The sequence below is a fragment of the Perognathus longimembris genome, chromosome 15, assembly GCF_023159225.1.
Source record: "Perognathus longimembris pacificus isolate PPM17 chromosome 15, ASM2315922v1, whole genome shotgun sequence".
Lineage (NCBI taxonomy): Eukaryota > Metazoa > Chordata > Mammalia > Rodentia > Heteromyidae > Perognathus > Perognathus longimembris.
Genome location: NC_063175.1, coordinates 1096711 through 1110358, shown reverse-complemented (window position 1 = coordinate 1110358; position 13648 = coordinate 1096711). Strand labels below are relative to the sequence as shown.

At 39.4% G+C, this 13648-nt stretch overlaps 1 protein-coding gene across 1 annotated transcript in view; it reads left to right on the top strand.

Moving 5' to 3' along the window:
- Window positions 1-13648, top strand: part of Colec12 (collectin subfamily member 12) — a 191242-nt gene that overhangs the window by 64155 nt on the left and 113439 nt on the right. The gene's annotated exons all lie outside the window — the stretch shown is intronic.

Sequence of the window (13648 nt, the reverse complement as noted above, 5' to 3'; positions counted from 1 at the left end):
GAAATGGCAAGATACTCTTCATGATGACTGAATAGTATTCTTCTGTAAATCATTCATCGGTTGATGTACACTGGGTTGTTTTTAGTGTCATAAAAATGGGAATAAAACTGCAAAGAACATGGAAGCAGAGATATTACTTTGAGATAGTGATTTGCTCTTATTTGGATCTGTACACAGAAGTGGGATCAACAGATCATTTGGTAACTTGAGAAGCCGCCATACTGCTTTCCATGATGACTGCATTCATCTGTACCCTTCCCAGTGGAGTAAAGAGCATCTTTCCCCCACATTCTTGTCAACACTTGTTATCTCTTGTTTTTGAATAGTAGGTATTCTAACAGGAGTGCAGTCAGATCTTTTTGTGGTTTTGATTCAAAATTTGCCTGTATGCTAACATAAATTATATATCAGTAAATGTGAATGGAACAGTGAAAAAAATGCACATACCGGAGACTATGAGTTCTGAAGTTTTTGGATTATTATAAGAATTAGTTAGTATATGATTGTCTTCTCTGTGTATTCCAGGGTTTTATCTTTCTTGTTAATCTAAACTTTCAAACCTAGTCATTTGTTCATTTATTCATTTATTCATCCAACAAATATTAATTGAACACTGAAGAAAGCAGATCATTTTGGTTGAAATAGGCATATGGATAATAGCTGAACAAAACTGTGTGTGCGTATGTGTCTGTGTGTGTGTGTGTGTGTGTTCGTGTGTGTTCCTACGGCTTGAACTCAGGGCCTGGGAACTATTCATGCACTTTCTTTTTGCTCAAGACTAGCATGCTACCATTTGAACCACAGCTTCACTTCTAGCTTTTTGGTGGTTTAGTGGAGCTACGAATCTCAAAGATTTTCCTACCTGGACTGGTTTTGAATTGCACATCTCAGATCTCATTCTCCTGAGTAGTTAGTATTACAGGCATGAGCCACTGGAGCATAGCTTACAAAGAATATTGAGTTTATAGGGGAAAAATAGATATAGAAACACATCATTGTTAGACAATAAAGCAGGAGCTATGGTGAAGTTTGTTATACAAAGAATGGCAGATGGAATGCAGTGAAGTTCTAAGAGCAGAGTAACTGTCAGAAAAAAGAAGGGGCAGAAGTTTGAGGTGTTCTTGAAGGTTTCTCATCTACATGAAACATGTTAAAGGTAGCCAGTTCTTTTCCAAAATTATTCCTGCTTCATTTCTTTATTATTCCTTACTTCCCTCTTGCTCTTTTAACTTCTCATTGTGATAGCCCCATCCCCTGATGTCAGCTCTGGTTTTCATTCCTTCTTCTGTGATTGTTAAAAGAGATCCAAAGAATATTTTCAGATGTGGGGGGTTATCAGAAATGGTGGAACGAGAATTATGGATGTGATATTCTATTTCTGATATGCCTTGTGCATCAAACATAAAATGCAAAGGTTCACTTAAGAATTAAATATTTAAAAACAAAAAATAGTTGGCAGAAAGAGAATGCATGAAAATTTGGAGGGAATTTTAGTGCCATGGTGTAGAACCATTGCTGTTAGAGTTAAGCTATCCCCTAGAAGGCAGGAATTAGTAAATCCATGTCAAGGCAGCTGTAATGGCATGAGGTGGCATGCTGGCCCTCTGTCTTTACAACAACTAACACTGTGCATAGCTGCTTTAAAAATAGCTATTACTATCCTCATGGGACAAATTTAGTCCTTTTTTCTTTACATTTTATTTTAGAATATGGATTTTTTTTTGGGGGGGGGGGCAGTCCTGGGCCGTGAACTCAGGGCCTGAGCACTCTCCCTGGCTTCTTTTTTGCTCAAGGCTAGCACTCTGCCACTTGAGCCACAGTGCCACTTCTGGCCATTTTCTGTATATGTGGTGCTGAGGAATCGAACCCAGGGCCTCATGTATACGAGGCAAGCACTCTTGCCACTAGGCCATATTCCCAGCCCTAGAATATGGATTTTGTATTACAACCTAGCACCTAGGTCATCTTATCACTTCCATAGTTTTTTTAAAGGCTACATTTAAAATATATCCTGGAGTTCAGGGCTGAATTATAATATATATATATGTATATGTATATATATATATTATATATAGCATACATATGTATGCTGTAAATTTCTTGAAAGTTTTTAAATTCATAGCTAGGTATGCTATGAGAGGGCAGGTCAGACTTTCAAATCTTTGTCTCTTCTACTTGTCAGAGGAATGTTATGGTGTTTTTTTTTTCTTTCTGCCTTTGACTTGTAACCTAAAGAGTTTATTAAATGAAAGTGACACAGAAGAGTGGAGGGGCCTGGCTCCTGCTAAAGACTCAGTAAATGCACAATGCTGTCATTGCTATTGTTTCTCCAAAGACTGTTCTTCTTACTCAAGTACTGGGTTGACTCAAGCCATTTATCCAATCACAATAAAACTTTTTCACCCCAGAATCATCCTCTGTTCTTTGTAATCATACTTAGGAAATATTCTAGAGAAAGACAACTTAACCAGCTATTCCTTGAGTGAACAAAAGCTCATGGACCCCGTGTACACATAGCAGCAACACAGCGGAAAAATAAAAACATCATTAGAGTTAAGAGAGAAAAGAGACTACTTGCAAAATGGAAGGAAGGAAAGAAGGAAGGAAGGAAGGAAGGAAGGAAGGAAGGAAGGAAGGAAGGAAGGAGAAAGAAAGAAAATAACAGTGCAGAGTCATACGACAGGTTAAAATGGGCAAGGGAAAGAATTTTAGAGAAATGAAAGTGCTGTGCAGGTGGTCACCCTGAAGCTAATTGAACTTGGGTCATCTGTGATCTCTTCCAGCTGTGAACATGTGCATTGCAGCCGAATAGCCCAGATGTTCTTCCTCAGTCTTTATGGTGCATAGCCCATAAAATAGAAACAGGATTGGAATTTAATTCTAGGACTTCATGGTTCTATCATCAATATTTAATGGACTGTTCTTTGAAAATATAGAGTCCTGATTGAGGCCCAGACAGCCTGCTGTGCTCTGTAATTTCCCCTTACTGGCTGCCTCCTCTTTACCTCCACCCCCCCCCCCCCGAAATACCCCATCTCTGAGGTTATTCTTCTTGGAGACTTGTGTCTCGCCTTACAAGTCCCCAGCACATGCCATTGTGTGTGGGTTTCTAATTATGAGATAGAAATCTCTTGAAATTAGGAGTGTGTAGCTGCTCTTTATGACAAACTCAATTAAATGACAGATATTTACTGAACAAGTATAAAGATGATCAGCTAAGAGAGAGGAATACAAAGAAATTATAAAATATAGACCTTGGCTTCAAGACTTTTGCAGAGGGAAAGTTGATACACACACAGCCCTCACAGAGCAATGTTAAACTCTCCATGCTTGTTTAGAGCCTCTTCGTGATTTTGGTTCTGGTGACTCCTGTTAGGGTGAATGTATGTCCTGAAAACCCCAACTGAACACAGACGACAGCTAAGGTAATGTTAAAACAAGCCCACATTTATTATGCCAAACCACAAATTTTAATTCCAGGAAGCCCCCTTTTCTTCTATCCTTTGTTACATGCAAAATAAACAGGTCTCTACCCAAGAAAGACCTCTTTTTTCAATCTACTCTCTTGCAGAAGATTCTAGCAGGTTTACTTTAAAGGTTCTTTACGTGTGTGTTGTTTAGAATGATGTACAGGTATAATACTTCCATTTTGCATATATCATGCTGTAACATCATAACTGATGCCAAGATAACTTACTGACAAATTCTAACATTGAGCGCAGAATAGCTTTATTGTTATTAACTGTTATAAAAACCTGAAACTACTACAGAAAATTGAAAATTGACAGCATTCTTTCCCAATTGGGAAATCTGAGTGACTTGATTTTGAGGTGAGTTTCTCATTGTTGATGTTTGTTCTGTCAGTGTATCTCAGTCCATACATTTCTGCATATGAAACAAATTGGAGATGAGACCTGGTAATTATCCTTGTCCTGTGCCCCACCAGTGTGCTGACCTCATAATCCTAGCTTCTTACCCTCAACCTGAGGGCATGTGTGCAAGATCATGTTTTAGACCATCTCTGAATTTTGTAATGTACTGACACCAACCTCTTCCCACCTATGCACAAGGCCTCCTTGCCTTCTTCCCAGGGTGCCAGCTCTCATGGGCAGTACTGGGCAGAATTGCAACCATGAAGAAGGGCCCTTGGAACCAAGTAACTTGACCAAGAAGCAGTATTATGACAGAGATTCAATGGCCAAGTGGAAGTTACTTGTTTCATAGCAATAATCTGGTTGACATAGTATGCACATTAGTCTAGAATTCTGACTTAAATGCTCTCTAGAGACAACACAGATGAAAGAGGAAAGGTGAACAGTTATTAATCCAAAAATATAATTGAGTTTTTGTGAATGTTTGCTGTGAGTACAAAATGAAAAGCCTGGGTATCTCTCCACATTTCTGTCATATGTTAACAGAAATAAAAGTGAAAAATTCTGAGAAATTTGTCCATCTGACCCATCAAAATAATATGCATTATTTTTTAACACTTTTTGTGTCTTGGAGATAAGTGAACTTTTTCAATTTAAATGGAGACAGCTGCTCAGTAGAATCCCAATATGTAGATTTGGGATATCTAAAAGTTTTTTAAAGTAGGCCAAATTCATAGCTACATGCTGATGATTCACACTAGAATCCTGGCTACTGAAGAAGCTGAGGTATGGAGGATCACAATTCAAAGCCAGACCCAGCAGAAAATTCTGTAGGATTGTATCAAAAACACACACACAAAACCCCAGCAAGAATCAGAAGTAGAGGTGCAGCTCAAATGATAGAGCTCCAGCAAGTGCAAACCCTGAGTTAAAACTCCATTACTGCTGGGCTGGGAATATGGCAGTGGCAACATTGGTTGCCTCATATACTTGAAGCCCTGGGTTCGATTCCCCAGCACCACATATATAGAAAACAGCCAGAAGTAGTGCTGTGGCTCAAGTGGCAGAGTGCTAGCCTTGAGCAAAAAGAAGCCAGGGACAGTGCTCAGGCCCTGGGTCCAAGCCCAGGACTGGCCAAAAAAACAAAAACAACTCCATTACTGCCAAAGAAAGGGAAGGAAAGGGAAAGGAAGAGAAGAAAAGGGAAAGAGAAAAGAGGAAAGCAGAAAGAGAAAAGGGAAGGAAGGAAAGAAGCAAGCAAGCAAGCAAGGAGAGAGAAAAGAAAAAGGAAGAGAAGAAAGAAAACAAAGTAGGCAAATTCTGGATGCCTTATCTACTTCTGGATATTAAAAAAAAACATGTATAAGTGACTTGAAATGTCATCCTCAAAACTAACTTCTATCATCTCTCTGATTAGGAGTTCAATTGAGATATATGTTAATGAACATGAATAGTCATTATGTGGAAGGGAGTGATCGGGGTGCTAATACTAAAAGTTCGAATCCCACAGAGAACATGTAAGTGAAGAGAATTGCAGTATGAAGAGTGGGTGTTTATAAATACCACAAAACTGTCCATCAAAATCAGAAACATTGTTGAGACTAGAGGCATGGAAGGAGAGAAATCTAAGAAGATCAGATGGCAAGGGTAATGGAGCCAGAGAGGAAACTTCCAGAAATGGAGGTAGTTTGGTTCTCTTGGAATATGTGGATAAGCAGAATGAGAGATGATGCAGGGGAAAAAAAATAATTCAGGTTATGAGTTGCTGTGGGGATGATGTTTGTCTTAAATGTCATTTGAGGGAGTCTGTAAGAAAAAGGGTAGACATTGTATTGTGCCAGGGACAGCAAGCTTCACAAATGTGCTTTGGGAAAGTTTTTTTTTTTTTTTTTGGCCAGTCCTGGGCCTTGGACTCAGGGCCTGAGCACTGTCCCTGGCTTCTTCCCGCTCAAGGCTAGCACTCTGCCACTTGAGCCACAGCGCCGCTTCTGGCCGTTTTCTGTATATGTGGTGCTGGGGAATTGAACCTAGGGCCTCGTGTATCCGAGGCAGGCACTCTTGCCACTAGGCTATAGCCCCAGCCCCTGGGAAAGTTTTTTTGATGGCAGTATGATCAGAGAAGTGATTGGAGAACTGAGGTATCCAAGCAGATATTTGAGTTTGACTATTATTTATCTACCCCCAGGCAGGAGGTAGAGAGATGACCCGGAATACAGCAAAGATCCTATGGGGGGAAGAATGGCAGGAAGGGGCTGGGGATATAGCCTAGTGGCAAGAGTGCCTGCCTCGGATACACGAGGCCCTAGGTTCGATTCCCCAGCACCACATATACAGAAAACGGCCAGAAGCGGCGCTGTGGCTCAAGTGGCAGAGTGCTAGCCTTGAGCGGGAAGAAGCCAGGGACAGTGCTCAGGCCCTGAGTCCAAGGCCCAGGACTGGCCATAAAAAAAAAAAAAAAAAAAGAATGGCAGGGAGAGGATGCAGAGACACAATGAGCAAGTGTGGCTGCTCCTACACTAGAGGTGTGCTATAAGCTTGGACTCTGAGCTTGTTCGTAGATGATTATGTGAGCAAAATTAGTAGTCTTGGTAATGGAGGGTTATCATGAAAATTATATAATACATTTGTTTTTCTGAATAATTATTGGTCATTATTAGCTTATAGTTGGGAAAATACTTGTAAGTTTCTTTCCTATCCTTTAGCCTTACACTTTTTACTCTTTTCTATTTTTGAACAAGTTCTTGCTTCATAACACAGGCTGGCCTTGAACTTGTGATCCTCCTGCATCAGCTTCCCAAGGGCTGAAATACCTGACTTTTAAACATTAGATATCTTCTTTTGTTCTTGAATTTTCCAGTGATGCTTTGAGCCAGTTTTCAACCCCTGGCATATTCTCAAGCTGTAATTTGTTAGCAGTAGAAAACATATATTTGAGTTCTTTTTTTCTAGATAATGAAAAGGCCTCTTTGATTTATGGGCAATATTTCAGTAGCAATACATTATTAGTAGTAATAGAAGTAATGTATTAGCTTTTCTTTCTGACAGAAACAAGGAAGGAAGGAAGGCTTCAGAAGTTTTGGTCCATCATGGCTGTGGTGGGGCAGGACATCTGGGGTTGGATTAGCTGGCAGAGGAGTTTCTTACCTCATGGCAGATAGAATCAGAGAACACCTGACATCATGGCTGACAGGAAGCCCAGGAGGAGACACAAGCCCCAGGGACTTATGTTTCTAGGTGTATCTGACCTCTGAAAGTTTCCAGAATATCCCCCAAATAGTTCCACTAGCTGGGAACCCAGGCTTTCTGTATATCAATCTGGCAGGGGTGGGGGACAGGGGAGGGTCATTTAATATTCAAACTATAATAGTTGGTCTCATATTTGTGACTCAATATTGCATTATGAGTTTGATTTTTATGTAGATGACAGGATACTTAACCTTCTTTTCTCTCTCTTTGGTGTGTTTAGAAAGAGTACCAGCTTCCGTAAGCAGAATTGATAGCAAATACATGAACAGTTCAGTGGTATGACCTGACATGTTTTGGTTTTCCTTATAGGAAAGAAAGAAACTTACACTTAGATAAGTAATACTTCTCAACCTTCTCTTGGTGTGGTATGTTGGAGACACTAGTGAAGAGAAACAATTCATCCAGAGTAGCCATTGGCAAGCGAGATAAAAGTGGAGGATAAATCTGAGCACAATCTCAACATGTCCATTCTGTCTTAGCTAATTCTGTAGACTGCCTAACCACACTTGGAAAAATCATGACATGAAAACCACAGGCTCATAGTAAACGTGGAATTAGAGGAGCAATACTCCAAACTTTATCACCACTTGAAAACATCAGTACAGGGGCTGGGAATGAGCCTTAGCTGTAGTAGAGTGCTTGCCTAGCATGCACAAAGCCCTGGGTTCTATTCCTCAGCATCACATAAACAGAAAAAGCCAGAAATGGCTCTGTGGCTCAAGTGGTAGAGTGCTAGCCTTGAGCAAAAAGAAGCCAGGGACAGTGCTCAGGCCATGAGTCCAAGCCCCAGGACTGGCAAAACAACAACAACAACAACAACAACCAGCACAATTTTAATCATATTTTGTGATTTGTGATGGTGAGATACGTAAGTATTCCAATAAACATAGAGCTTTACCTTTAAAAGTTTCTAGGTATATCCATTGTGTTGGGCTGATTTGTATTTAAGAAAAACAAGGTGGTGTAGTCGAACTAAATGTAATCTTTTTAATTTGTGGGGGATGGGAGGAGTGTACATGTGCATGCACACACTGGTCCTGAGGCTTGAATGCAGGACCTCACATTCTTGCTTAGCTTATTTATTTATTTGCTCAAGGCTGATGCTCTACCGCTTAAGCCACGCCTCTACTTCTGGCTTTTTGGTGGTTAATTGGAGATAAGAGTCTTGCAGACTTTCCTGCCTCTACTGGCTTTGAACTGTGATCCTTAGATCTCAACCTCCTGAGTAGCTAGTGAGCTACCAGTGTCCAGCAATACTGTGTGTGGGGGGAGGGGGGCTTTAACTCAGGGCCTGAACACTGTTCCTGAGTTGTTGTTTTTTGCTCAAGGCAACCATTCTACCACTTGAGCCCACAATTCCACTTCCATCTTTTTGGTGGTTATTTGAAGACTCATAGACTTTTTTCCCTGGGTTGGCTTTGATCCATGATCCTCAGATCTTAGCCTCCAGAGTAGTTAGGATTACAAGGATGAACCACTGGTACTCCACTTGAGTGATGAATGTATGTATGTATGTATGTATGTATGTGCATATATATGTGTGTGTATATATGTGTATATATATATATATATGGATGGTATGGAGATCTGTTGGAAATATAGTACTGCTCTTTCAATTTCATCAAGTTCAGTTTAGGTCAGGTGTACTTGCTTGTAGAAGTTTTGTCTATGCATATTAAACCTTAGAGATTTTTATTTCACTGAAAGTTTCAAATTTACCCAATACTTGAAAAGAAAGATTATTTTTCATAATAAGTTCAAAAGAGTCATGGGAAAATGTAATTTTTCAAGATTAAAATGAAGAGTTATTTTGTCATGGAGTCTGTGGGTCTCCAGAGGACTTCTCTATCCTTTCAACAAATACTAGGCCCCTTCCACATGCCAGGCTCTGTCCTGGGGGTTGGAAATGCATAAGTGAGCAAAGCAGAGTCCTCATCACAAAACACTTACATTCTTTTTTTAAGAGAAAAATACTATTAAGTTGTACAAAAATGTAATTCCATAACTCAGGTGGCATTTACATTCTTTTAGAAATAAGAGAATAGACAATAAGCCTGTAATCCCACACATTTATGAAAAGTTATGAATTAAGAAAAGGGAAATGATAGGAAAGAGTACAAAGGTGCTAGCTGAGATAGATTGGCGAATCTGTTTGTGGAGCTCAGATCTATTTTGGTTCTTCATTGGTATTTTATTAATTCACATAGGTCTGGTGTTAGACTTTCAAATCCACATCTACCTTCCACTATGATGCCTGTTCTTTGCTAGCTTGTGTTGGTAAATTGCATGAGAAAATTGCTTGTATTGTTTACTGACAAACTAGCCAAAAATAGAAATTTTTCATTTGTGGTACACATTGTTCTCACCATAGGTTTTAAGTATTTGGAAATATTATCACCACCATTGGGGATAAAATGCTTTCATTAAACGCACGTGTATGCATGCATGCAACACATACAGCAGATAGTGAGCTAACAATGTCCCAATTGGAGAAGTTTTAGTCTTAGGTTTTGAGGTTTCACAATCTATATTGGATTTTCCTTCTTACTTTTGAGGAAAATCATTTAAAATAATTAAAAGACTAGCTTGTGTGTTAAGAATATGCAATTTGGCCTGTTAAAAATTATGATTACTCAAAATAGGGTGGTTTTTATGACCTTTCACATTTTTAAAATAAAGCTTTCCATCTGGCTAAAAAAATTACCTCTTTGGAAAGCCTCTTTACTATGTTTGTGTTTCCTAGTAAATGTTATACTCATGCCTTAGAAGACTTGCTTTAGGCCAAGTACATTTTGGCTTGATTTAATTTAACTCAAAGGGAGAAAAACATTTAAGTTAGTGAAGTCTTCTTAATGGAAAGATATCCATATTTATATATAGCCTGGTATCTTAATTATTATTCTACCATGTTAATATTGATTTATTTTTATTTAAGTTTCAAAAAAGAGCTTTTAGTTACCTAATTAAATGCATTGCTGCTTCATTTGGAAAATAATACCTCTTTAAAGTAATTCTAAAGGTGGGCATGTTAGTATTTACCTATAATCCAGCACTTGGGAGGCTGAACCAAGACTGTGAGTTTGAGACCAGCTGGCCCTTCATACTAAGAACTTGTTTCATACCTTTCCTTCTGAAGTTATTCCATGTTAATGAGCCCCCTCAGACATGTGCCTGTAGATAAATCACATCAGTCAGATATAATTTCTTTTAAAATGTTTTAAATTATTTAAGTATTTGTACAGAGGGGTTTTCAGTTGTAATTTCTAATTAATTACTTTATTTGCCATAACACCAGATGGCTGTGCAATGTGTGAGGCATCTTCTGGCCATTTGGTTCACTTACCCAGTGAGTAGCTTTAAAAAATAAAGTAGCACTTTTTTTCAGCAAACAAATCTGACTTGTCTATTGTCTAAAAATGAGCAATACCACTGAATCATACAGATATCTGCCTTCTTGGCTCTTTAATTTGTAGTGTTCTGGTAAGATACAAACTTTTGTTCTTTAGGTTGTTGGTATTTGTTGCTTTTGTGTCTGTCCTGTGGCCTAAACTCAGGGCCTACGCACTGTGCCTGAGCATTTGAGCGCAAAGCTAGTGCTCTACCACTTGAGCCACTCCACTTCTAGCTTTTTTGGTAGTTAGTTGGAGATAAGAGTCTCAAAACTTTCCTGCCTCAGCTGGCTTAGAACTATGATCCTCACATTTCAGCCTCCTGAGTATCTAGGATAACAGTTGTTAGCCATTGTCACCTGGCTAGGTTACTGGTTTTGTTTTGTTTTGTTTTTATTCATTCAAAACAAGATTTCTAATAATTTTTAAAGGCTTCATAGTAAACAATTAAGCATTTTTAAGACAAGTGTCTTAAAGGCTCAGGCCTGTGATATTAGCTACTTGGAAGGCAAAGATCTGAAACTGTGGTTGGATGCCAGCCCAGGCATAAAAGTTTACAAATCAACCATTGGCTGGATACAGTGGTTCTTGCCTGTTATTCCAGTGACAAAGGGCAGCACAAATAGGAGGACCACAGCTCATGCTGGCCTTATGCATAAGTCAAAACCTTACCTTGAAAATAATAGCACAAATAAATAGGCTGACAGAATGGGTCCAAGTGATGGAGTACCTGCCTTGCAAGTATAAGACTCTTGAGTTCAAGTTCACATACCACCTCCAGTTTTTTCCTTGAGTGTCATTTATATCCACCTATACCACTCTACCACATCCCAAAATATAAACATCTGGTGAGTCCCACGCGGAGTGGGAGTGCCGGGGCGGCAGGTGGGTCCCAGCATCCCAAAATATAAACATCTGTAAAAGCAGTGATTTTTTTTTTTGTTTCAAAACCTGCTGCATTCCTAGTACTTAGAACAAAGTATATGTAGCTCACAGTAAACAATCAATATTGGACATCAAAAGGTCTTAAGTAGGATCTCTGTGGGGCAAATAAGAGTATGTGTAGTAGTGCATCATTTTGGAAACATCATTAAACACCAAAACGTGGGACTAGGGGTGTGCTTCAAGCGTAGAGACCTTGCCAAACATGTATGAGGCCATGGGTCCCATCCCTAACACTAAAGCAAAACAAAAAACAAAAGAAAAGTGAACACAGTTAAAAAACAAAGACAACTTTGAAAGAGAAATTTACCCTGGGAAACACAGCAAAAGAGGAGGGCAGAATAATGGAACAGGTCTCCTGGATGTTGGAGCACTATGGTGTGGGCTAAAGTCTCCATCCTAGATATTAGTGAGCTTGCATTCATTTTGGTGCACACTTGAGGACTGTTGATGGTTTGTCCAACTCAAGGAAAGTCTCTGAAGGGACTTGACTTGAGAGACAGCCTAGGATAATTTTGCCCATTGGGAGTAAGGTTAGGAGCACTTCCACCTTCATTGACTTGCCCTTCAAGTCTTGCTCTTTACTGGTTTTCATATGCACATCACCACCACCCTCCTTTAAGGCTCAGGTTTAATAACCAAGCCTGCATAAGATGCTCATCTGACTGGGAGCCATCTTTGTTAGCATTGTTGGCACACCTGACTTGGTCCACCCAGTTGCCCTACTGAGAACCAGGAAGGCTAAATGACATGTCTGTGATTCCATTGCTGCTGGTAGCATAGCCCAGCTAATAATGCAGGACTTCCAACTCAGAGATCAGTGATATCAATGAGTGCACCCCAGATTGTTCACCAGGGGAATGTAGGCCAACATTAGAAGCACAAGTGATGACAACTTCACAGTGTGCGAACTGCAGTCTGCCTTCCATAACTGCTGGGGAGAGACATCTGTATTCATCTTTAAGGACTTTGCTGCTTCAGGGAGTTATTTAGTCTCACCCATGCGAGCTCCAAAGCAATAAAGAATGATGGTTTCACAAAGAAGCAAGAAAGAAATAACCCCTTCCCAAACTCATAGAAACTACAAAAACTTGCAGCATCCTTCTGAATCTCTGTCTTCTCATCTCCAAAGTGCAGCAGTCACAGGGCCTGCTTAATCATGGCTGTGCAAATTAAATGTATATAAAGCTCAAAATAAGGGCCCAGTAAAATTTTTTTGTTTTGTTTTTAACCCTAGGACTGGGACTTGAACTCAGAGCCTGATGCTTTTACTCAGTGGGTGGTGTTCTACCACCTTAACCACACCTCCAGCCCCAAGGACTCAATAAATATTAGTGTTACTCAAAGATTCTTACTTTAAAAGGTAAAAAAAATCATCACTCAGAAACATCAAATGAATTTGCATTGAGGAATTAACTCATTAACTAAGGAGACAATCAGTAAGAATTCATAGGCAGCTCAAGTAAAACAAAAAAAAAAGCTGAAATTGCTGGGTGGATGCACGGCTCCCTTTTTCCACTCAGGGACATGAATGTGAATCGCATTTCCACTAGCCACAATTATCTGCACATCTGTGTACAAGAATGCTTTACATTCTCTCAGATATCTGTGATTTGCAGAGCTGTAAAAATGTGTGTAGAATCAGAAAACCTGGAAGAATGTGAGGAGGCAGCTCATTTTCTGATGACAATACACAATAATTGTTCTAGTCCATTAAAAAATGTTCACAGCTTTTTTTCTGTATGGTTTGTATTGTTGGTTAGTTTGGGGGTTTTGTTTGTTTTTTTCTTTTGGTTTGTTTGCTGATGTATTGTTTGAGCACTGTGGTTTGAAATTGGAGCAGTCTACTTGTTCCACTACTTGAGCAATTTCCCCAGGTCTTTTTTGCTTTAGTTATCTTTCAGTGTATAATTTCATCAGAGTTGTCCTTGAACCAAGATCCTGCCAATCTCTGCTTCTTTAGTAGTTGGGATTACAGGTGTAAGTCACTGTTCCAGGCTACTAATAGTTCTTTAATCATCCTAGAAATGTTTGGAGGACCAATAAAATAATTACAGACTCTACTCAACTTAACCATCAATGGGGTTATGTCTTTATAAACCCATTGTAAATTGAATATCCTCCTACTGAACATCATCATAATATGGCCTACCTTAAATGTGCTCAGAACACATACACTAGCCTACAGTTGGGCAAAAA